This window comes from Telmatherina bonti (genome assembly GCF_933228915.1).
Source record: "Telmatherina bonti genome assembly, chromosome: 3".
Taxonomy (NCBI): Eukaryota; Metazoa; Chordata; class Actinopteri; order Atheriniformes; family Telmatherinidae; genus Telmatherina; species Telmatherina bonti.
The window spans coordinates 18,156,322-18,166,417 of record NC_136621.1 but is presented as its reverse complement, the minus strand read 5'-3'; positions in this window follow the sequence as shown (position 1 = coordinate 18,166,417).

Sequence of the window (10,096 nt, the reverse complement as noted above, 5' to 3'; positions counted from 1 at the left end):
CTGGTTTTTAGGAGCGATTAGTTAGTTATTTAGTTAGTTTCACAATGAAATATGGCATGGTTCTCTGAAGAAACATGCTTAGTAAAACCATTTGACTGGCTTTGTGTGAACATTAAAGTGTTTGGATTTCATAAACACAGCTATCGGTTCAAGTTCCTTTCTTGTGCCTATACCCACCCACACGCATACACACGCACACACATGCACACGCACAAAGAAACAAATACACACAGGCCCATATAAATTAAAGAAACAACACCAACAAACACAGATACACAACACAGTTAGTCCATGTGGCTGTTGAACAGTTTCTCCTTCCAATGTTTCCTCAAATCCGAGGTATAAGGACAGCTGCTCAGTTGAGGGTTTAGACGTGCATGCTGAGATGTGAGGGAGTGAATAATTTTTTATTGCTCTTATTCATCCCTTTATTCTCTGACAGTTTGTCTGAGACTTCGACTTCAATTCAGCTTTATTTGTATAGCGCCATTTCACAACAAGGTCATCTCAGGGCACTTAGACACATTAGTTCGAGCCGAATCATGGCAAACATCTTAGTCCGGGAAAACCAAGATGCATCCACTCTTGATTTTGATCCAATCCCCCATCCTGAGCATGCATGTGACAACAGTGGGAAGGGAAAAAGTCACTTACTTGACAATTTCTTGTTAAAATGATGCAGGAGAGGCTGTAATACTAAATTCACAAACAGACACTGCGTTGCATTCTTTTATATTAACAACAGAAACCTTAAATTTATTTTTCTTTTGGAGTAGCCACAGATCCCCCCAAAATGGATACAAACAAATTCAGCAAAGAAACAGGTAGATTATAAGTTCCAATATTTACTTAACAAAAAGATCAGAACTATTATTTATCTAAACTTAAGTCCATTGGATCAACAAAGCTTATCATGTTTCTTGTCTCTGTTTACCGAGTCTGGTGAAACACACCACTAAGCAAACTTGAAATTAAATATGTTGCAATTTACTGGCAACTTAAGGATCAAAGTTCATTCAGTTGCATAAAACAAATACTTAGCGCTTCATTTGATTGGTCATGACTTCTGTGTACAAAGACTTTTACTGTGTTCACAGGGAATTTTTTTATTGAAGTGCATTTTTACACATTTAAGATTAAATTGAAAATTCAGATTTTGTATTTAAACTCTGTGTCATTGATAGGCTCTTTGTTATCTGGTTGTTTTTTTTTTTTGTCTTGTCCAGCATTTAAGCAAGCAGACTGATGTTCTGGATGCTGTGTTCTGCTGAGCAAATTTATTTTGCCAAGGGGAACTTTTGTAGATGTAATGATCCCCTTGTATTTCTTGATTCTTATTTTATTTTTCAATTTGTTTTGGATAATAGCTTGTATTACAGAGTTTATGCTGCTGGACCCGACCGGAAAGGACAGGAAAGGGGCAGAAAGAGAACAGAAAAGAGAACATAAAAAAACAAAAAAAACAAAAGAAAGAGATCAATGCATACATGTATATGCACATACATACCCACCTACATATATATGTATATACACTCGCACATACATTATATATATACATATATACATACATACATACATATACACATACATACACACACACATATACATATATATATATATATATATATATATATATATATATATATATATATATATATATATATATATATATATATATATATATATATATATATATATAATATACATATATACACATATCCATACACATACATACATACACATACACATAAGTACACACACATACCCACCCACACACATAAATATATACACCCACACAAGCCAACTCTAGATTCGTGGAGAACAAAACCGTTGACAATCATGAGGACCAGAAACTAGCAAGTTAAGTCAAAAAGACAGAAAGAGAGGCACCTGCTGTTAGTGAATAAACTTGCTGGATGACTCAGTGACTGTGACACATGCAGAACATTCATGCAGAACATTCAGAGTGGAACGTGTTTAGAGAAGAGTGATCATGCCAATGTGACCCCGCCCGCCTACAGCTAGAGGAAGGCCAGGAGAACCCAGAGACCCGGGTAACCGACAGTCACCCCCAGGTACAGATCCCAACCCCCCCACTCCAGACCCAGCCATGCATCTGCCCAGGAGGTGGCGAAGGAGGTGCCCAACCAGAGTCCCCCGCAGTCAGGGGGAACAGGCCCCAGCAGGCCCAGGCCGGCAAGGGCCGATCCCGCCGGGCACCGGCCACCTAAGGCAGACAGAGCGCAGGCCCCAGGGCCCCAAGAGCCCGTGAGCAGCCCCCCGCCCCCGCAGGCAGAGGGCACAGCCCACACCGACGGAGGACCAGGACCCCCAGACCGCCACCCAGCGGCAGCCAGGTCGCACCCCAGCGCACCAGCTGCGCCCCCGGGTACAGGACACCACCCCCCCACCAACAAACCACACACACATATACATGCATACCCCCCCCCCCCCCCCCCCAACACGCACTCCCCTCACACATATATATATGCATACCCCCCCCCCCCCAACACGCACTCCCCTCCCCTCACACATATACATGCATACCCCCCCCCCCCCCCCCAAACACGCACTCCCCTCTCAACCCCCATCCACACAACCTTCTGCAATCCATGCACATCATCCATCACATACACAACCCCACCCCACCTCTACTCACTCACCCATACCAAGTCACACGAACCCCAATCGCCCCCGCCCCCACACACGCTCACCCCCCCCCCCCACACACACGCTCACACCCCGCCACCCCATCCCTCTACTTCTACCCAACCACACATGCCCCACCAAACACCCCTCCACCACCCATAGCCCCCCTCCAAACTTCACCCTCACTCACACATCCCATTCCGCATATACACCCCCCCCTACACACACACACACACACACACACACACACATATACCCTCACTCCTCCAACACAGGCACACCCCAATACAACCCACGCGCCAACATACCCCTCCACACACACATCTACTCATCCTCACACATCCCTATCCCCTACCCACCTATATCCCCAACCCTAATCCCCCCCCAGCCATCCCACCATCCATCTGTAACCCCATACACCCACTCCCACACATCCTCACCTCACCCCTCCATCATGTCCCATGTGAGATGCCTCAGAGGGGGCAGAGGACAGGATGGCCCCGATCAGGGCCCCCATAATTACCGCCCACCACTCCCAGCGTCCCCACCACCACCCCACAGATGCAGCCGACCCAGCACCCCCCCAGGGCCGGTGACAACCCTCCTACAGCCAGGCCAGCCCAGACTTAGGCCTAATGGACGGCACTCTTCCCCCACCCGTACCCCCCCCCAGTAAAGCCCCGAGAGCAGGGGCATGAGAAGACCCTATCGTCCCTGCCTCCCCCCCGCTTATGACTGATTGTGAAGTATGTATTAGTTGCAATTAAAATTGAGGGAAGTGCCACGCGGTGTTGGGAGAGGGACCACCTAAGCAGCCCCGCCCACCATACACCACATGCTCTTCCCCCTAATCATGTGAGTCGTCAGTGTTTTGGTGTTTGGTGTCTAAGTGTAATTAAAACTGGGAGGTGAGCCGAGGCTGGGTGCAGCGATCAAGACCACCTTGATGGCCTTTCTCACCACCCAGCGCCACGTGCACACCTCCCAATACCCTGCCTGTGTGTGATGGGGAGTGGGGAGGAAGAGGGGTTGAGGGATTTAAGTCTGGAGGAAAGTGAGCTTTCTTCCAGAAGGTGAGCCGCCCGCGGCACTGGGCATGCCCCCTACTCCCAGGGCCCCCCAAGGACCAGGACAAGCCGGGGACAGCCATCCGCGTAACCAGAGCCTTCGGCGACTCTAACCAGAGAGTCATCACCGACCCAAGAGGGGACCAACTCACCACATGCAGAAGGGGGGCATGAGGACAAAGAGGAGGCGGGGCGGCAGAAGGGGAATCCCAGACCGATTGTCCACCGCCCCCTCACTCACAGAGGACACCCCCACCTGGGGACATGAAGTCCCCACCTTGTCCACACATCGGCACTTCACACTGTCTCAGCACACACCTACAGCCACACACACACACACACACTTCCGGACACATTCAGGTCCACCCAGCCACCCGTTCAGCCCACCCTTAAAACCATCCTCCTGACCCCCACGTCACATCCAAATCTCCCCCACTCCCATCCATCATATCTACACTTATCCACCAACCTACCACACACATGCACCACCCACTCCCCCATACATACACCCCTGCCCCCCCCCCCCCCCACACACACACAGACAGCACGCCCCCCCCCCCCCCCCCCCACACACACACACCCGTATACATGCACCACCGCCACTCCCCACATACACGCATCACCCCACTCCCCTACACACACGGCACTACCCCCCCCCCCCCCCCCCCCACAGACACCACGACATCTGTTTTGATTAAAAAAAAAAAAAAAAAAAAAAACAATAAATACATGCCTGGGTGAGACAAAAATCAATATTCAGTATTTCTCTACACAAGAATACTTAGCACTTAAATGGCAAATAAGTGTAAAAATGGCAGTTTGCTACCAGAAGTGCACAGACTATATATATATATATATATATATATATATATATATATATATATATATATATATATATATATATATATATATATATTATTGAAAAGACAAAATCTTTTAGGAATAATTTTGTTATATCTTCCGAGTAGGATGCGGTAAATTTAGATTGGGTGTGGTAAAAAAAAAAAAAAAAAAAAACCTATAACCTATAGTAGTATAAAGTGTTGTTCTAAGGAATACATTGATAAATCAATGCATTTCTATGGAAGCGTAGAGCTGTCATCCTCATAAAAAAAAGTTTGGGCATTATTACGTTATAACGTGATAGTTTATTGTAAAAACGTGAAACGTATCACGTTATAACGTGATAAGTTTATTGTAAAAACATGAAACATACCATGTATCTGAAAACGTGAACTTGGTCATTTTCGACTTTAGATGAGGAAATTGTGTGCGGGGCGGATAGATTACAAATGGCTCATTTACAGGACTTGATAGAGTTTTTCTTCATACTTGGGTTGAGACATTGTGAAATTTTGCTGCTTTGGAACACTTTGGATGGCATTATAATAAGTATACATACTTTAAGGACAGTTTTTAAAGGCATGGGTCTGTACAGAAGGAAAAATGAGTCCAGTCCCCATGACGTATAATTTCTGAATGAAACTTGAGCGGCACGAGAATCGCTATGAATGCAAACATCATCGGTGCATCCAAGTGCCATCTATCCATCCCTCCTCTACCGCTTATCGGGGGCAGCAGCCTAAGCAGGGAAGGCCCCCTCCCCAGCCACATTCGCCAACTCTGCGGGGGTCCCAAGGCGCTCCCGGACCAGCTGAGAGATGTAATCCCTCCAGCGTTCAAGTGGTTATACGTTTTTACAATAAAACATATCACGTTATGACGTGATATATTTCACGTTTTTACAATTAAACTATCACGTTATAACGTAATAAGGCCCAAACTTTTTTTTCATGAGGGTGACAGCTCTACGCTGTACATTTCAATGCAGTTTCCAGTGCAGAACAAAATATCTGTAGTGAGTTGTTCACATATTATGTAACTATACTTTAACAAATTATTAATGTCTGCAAAAGCAACATAAGCATGCATAGAATAATCAAGAAAAATAATAAAAGTATTTATAACAAACATAATTTTATTGTTTTTTTTTTAATCTGAAGTCAGTTTCAATGAGGCAATAAATGGAGGTAAAATGTTTGAAGGAGAGGCAGGACTACTTACAACTGGAGTCCAGCTGCTTGCGAAGTCAGAGAGGAATATGACACACAGGCCACCAGCAGCAGCTGGATCCACCTCATCCTCCTACCTGATGCCATGTCTGCTGTCTGTGTGGACTCTCCGTCTCTGATGCTCTTTTATCCATTTGCTGCCAATGCTCCGCCTACACCCACAGTCAATTCCAGTTAAGACAGCCTCACAATGTTTTCTGTTTAAAAAAATAGAGATTTCAATATATAAGCAATAAAAAAAGGAAAAAGTAAACAGTTTTATCACACGTTACCTGTTTCACTGTATAGTATCAGCCAACTTTTACACATTTTTGTGTCTCTATTTTTATTTATTTATTTTACATATTGCTACCATCAAATTTAACCTTTTTTTTTTTTTTTTTTTTTTTTAAATAAAAAGACCCATTTTTTCATCTAAAGCATGTAACATATTATGTATGTATTTTTTTTAAGTTGGCTGAATATAATATTGGCCTGTTTGACTTATCTTTTTTTTAAAAACACATTTTCCACAGCATCTAAACTATTTTGTCGTCCCTGTTCTATACATGCATTTGTAAGAGAACAATGATTAAGGTATTTAACATTATTGAGTGGAAATCGGTTTCAACACCTCATGCAACACATTCAGTTTACTTAAATAAACAGGAGTTTTTATCATGATAAAGTTTGACAAACTTTACACCCAATTTTTATGTTTTATTCTGCAGTAAATTTCAAAACAAATAAACAAAACAAAAAAAAAAAATACAACACAAACAAAAATAGATGCAAAAGGACCACATAAATGCACAAACAGAATACTTCTCCAAGGCATAGGAATAAATAAGTGCATAAAATATCATAATAACATTCCATTGCAAACTATTAAACCATAAAAAATGCTTTAATTAAATAACCTGATTACAATAAGTTAATATTACAAGAAAAAGTCTACTTATAAAAAGTAGGAATCAATCAATCAATAGTTTACTTCATTAAAAGATTAAAAAGCACACAAAGTGAACGAGGCCCTTTCTTTGAGAGGCAAATGACTAAACCATGACACAAAATAAAAGCTCAAACAAATGAATTAAAAGCTTAATAAGAGGTCCACCGTTGTTCTCTCAATACGAAACAAAATAATCCCTGATGTGCTGAAACATGCTAACAGAATTCCCTGAGCCACATTTTTTCATTTTACTGAAGGAAACTATACTTGTCATGACACATAAACTTCTGCACCAGAACAAGACCAACACCAGCACACCAGCAGCTGATCGATCACACTGATCAGCTGATAGAACAGAGAGAGGAGCTTCCTTCCACTGATCTGTAAAGTCAAATTAAAGAATTTCATAGAATAAAAACTCCAGTGGGTTCTGAGCTGTCTTTATTCTATGAAATCTGAAAGTTGACACACAAGTTGTCCCCTCACTCAGTTCATCCTTATGGCAATGTGCCCAAACAAAGAGCACACACACACACACACACCAGAAATGCAGGCATGCAGCGCTTAAAGAGATCAGAACTGTTTGCGTAATGCAGAAAAGTGCATTCCTAAGCATGTTACATACTCCTCATAAAGCCAGAACTTTTTCCTTGTTCTTGAGAAGAAGAAATTGGGATTGTATTTATTTATTGTATTTTTTACTGTATTCTGAGGAATAAAAGACACTACTTCTGATACACACTCTTCCTGATGAGAATCACACAGTAAGCTATAATGGAGGTGTAGAGCAGATGACAACAAATACAAACGTTCAAAGTACAATCTGTGCAGAATCAACAAGTCAGAAAGAACACCAAACTTATCATCTGTCTTTTTTATTAAAAGTAGCTTTTTTTTTTTTTTTTTTTATCTCCAAATCCCTCCAACCTGAAAATGCAAACATTTGTTCCTGTTTAGTAAAACTATTTTTCCTTTTGCTGAAAATATGACAAAATCCTTCATGGATCTATCTTCCTGTCCACAAACAGGACTTCAATCAATAGTTTAAAGTTCATCACAGTTGTGCAAAGCTTCTTTGATACTTTGTGGAAGGGCTCATAAAATAGGCCAGAAAGTTTCTCAACACTAAATAACCTCTCGGTTTGCCAGTAGTTCAAGCAAAGACCTTGAACTACAGTCAATAGACTGGTTGAAACAGCCAGCTATTTAATTCACAATGGTTCTTAATAACAGTGGCTAAAAAATAACAAAAACATGACAAATATTTTTAATTATGTATGCATAAAATAAAAGTGCAGGTTTATCAGTTTTTTTTCTTCTGTTTTTTTTTTTTCTTTCTTGGAATAATGATGTTGAATTTTAACAGCATGATGATATTAAGATATATTTTTCTTGCCATTGGGATGGAAACTATGGGCATTTTTTTAAAAACATAATTTTTTAATAGTATACCAAATGAATGTGGTAACCAGATACCTGTCATTCTTTCTATTGATTATTAAATAAATATTGATTTGTTCCATCTGACCAAAACTTGATTTGATTGGGAAGATTAGGTAATCATCAGTGAATCAACAACGCCTGATTATTTAAACTTTCACATTATTTGGACCACTTTCCGAAGTGATGGAGAGGCAACAATATACCACTCAATGCTATCAATTAGGCCAAGCCTAAAACCTACAAATCCTTTGAACAATGGCTTCAAGACTCAAACTAACTTCATGTCAGGTTTTTCTTTTTAATGTTGGCTTTGAGTCCTCTCGCTGTGAGGTTATTTGACAAAGGCACGGTCATGAATTTTTCCTCTGTGTGTTTGTCTTGCATGGTTTAGCCATATCAGAAAAGCAGCAGCTAAGGAATAGATTTCCTTAAACTACAAGCCTCCAGGGCCGGACTGCGGTAGTGGAGGCTTGAAGCATCAAGTCTTCCTTCAAAGAAATGTCCTTCCTTCCCATTAAATAGATTTTTTTCTGAACTCTGCTGGAATTTTGGTGGTTTCAGTTTTGCCTTCTATGACATTTGGCCCTTTGGGTTTTCAGTAGCATCTTTCCTACACTTCAGTCAGGACTCCAATTTGGCACGACGTAATTGATGGTTGATGCCATTTGGCAGGTTGGGTCAACCGAACATGTTGTATAGAAGACTGTTTTCAGGATTTAAAAAAATTGTATAAAACCAAGTATAAAATCTAGTTCATGAATGTATTTTATAAACACTCACACACACACACACACACACACACACATACATTTCTCTGTCTTTCTCTCTCTCTCTCTCTATACATATATATATATAAAATGTATAAATACATACTGTATATATGGCGACCTGTCTGGGGTGTGCCTTGCCTCTCGCCCACTGATAGCTGAGATAGGCTCCAGCTTCCCTGCAAACTGATGGATGGATGGATGGATGGATGGATTCCCAGGAATGCTTCTAAGTACCCTCAGAGTCTTTTCAGTTCTGCTGATCTTCATCATCATTCCATTGTTTTTATTTCCTTGTTTTAGCCACATGCAGAAAAGTAACACACTTATAATTTTGGACTTTACAGAGATGTCTTTTGCTGTCAGGTATGTTTCCTTACAGGCACAACGTGTTTACTGGTCATAGTTGCTCTATGTTTTAATTATGGCCCCATGCAATGTAATTGTACTTTGCATGTGCTGCTGGATGCAGAATAATCAGACTTCGGCTTCGGCTTCTCCTGGGACCGAATTTGCTTCGGACCCTGCCTGCATTACAGGTCATGCGATAGGTGAGTACCAGAATAGTACCTCCACAGGAAACACAAACACAATTTTAATATTTACCCCTTTAACCAGAAATCAAACACTCTAATCTTATATTAACATAGAATTAGCAACATTTGCTCCTTAATGGCCACCACTGAACAATTCATTTTCATGCTTGAATAACTCACTGCTTTTACAAAATTATAGTTATTACTCATCATCCAAGAATTAATCTATAGTATGTTTTTCTCAGTCCAGAGTGTGCACTGCTTTATTTTCATATTTCTCAGCTCATGCCATATAGACTGTATAAGAAAGATGGATGGAGCCTCCAGCAGCTATAAGTGAAGCCTATGCGGAAGTGCATAAAACTGCATTTCTCCCATCATCCACTAGGAGCTGGCTCCAAAACAGGGCAAATCCCCATAGACTCCCATGTTAAAAAGACCAACTTCACGGCAGAAATAAACATGTTTACAGCATGGTTCAAAAATCCATTTTCGGTTTATAGGTAAGGTTTACCTTCATGACAACTGTGGGGGGAGTGAATTTTTTTCTAACTCGCCCGTTTAAAATGAATTTAATCTCGAAGTTCGGCATATTTAGGGGCGTGTCCTTATGATTGACAGGTACCGGACC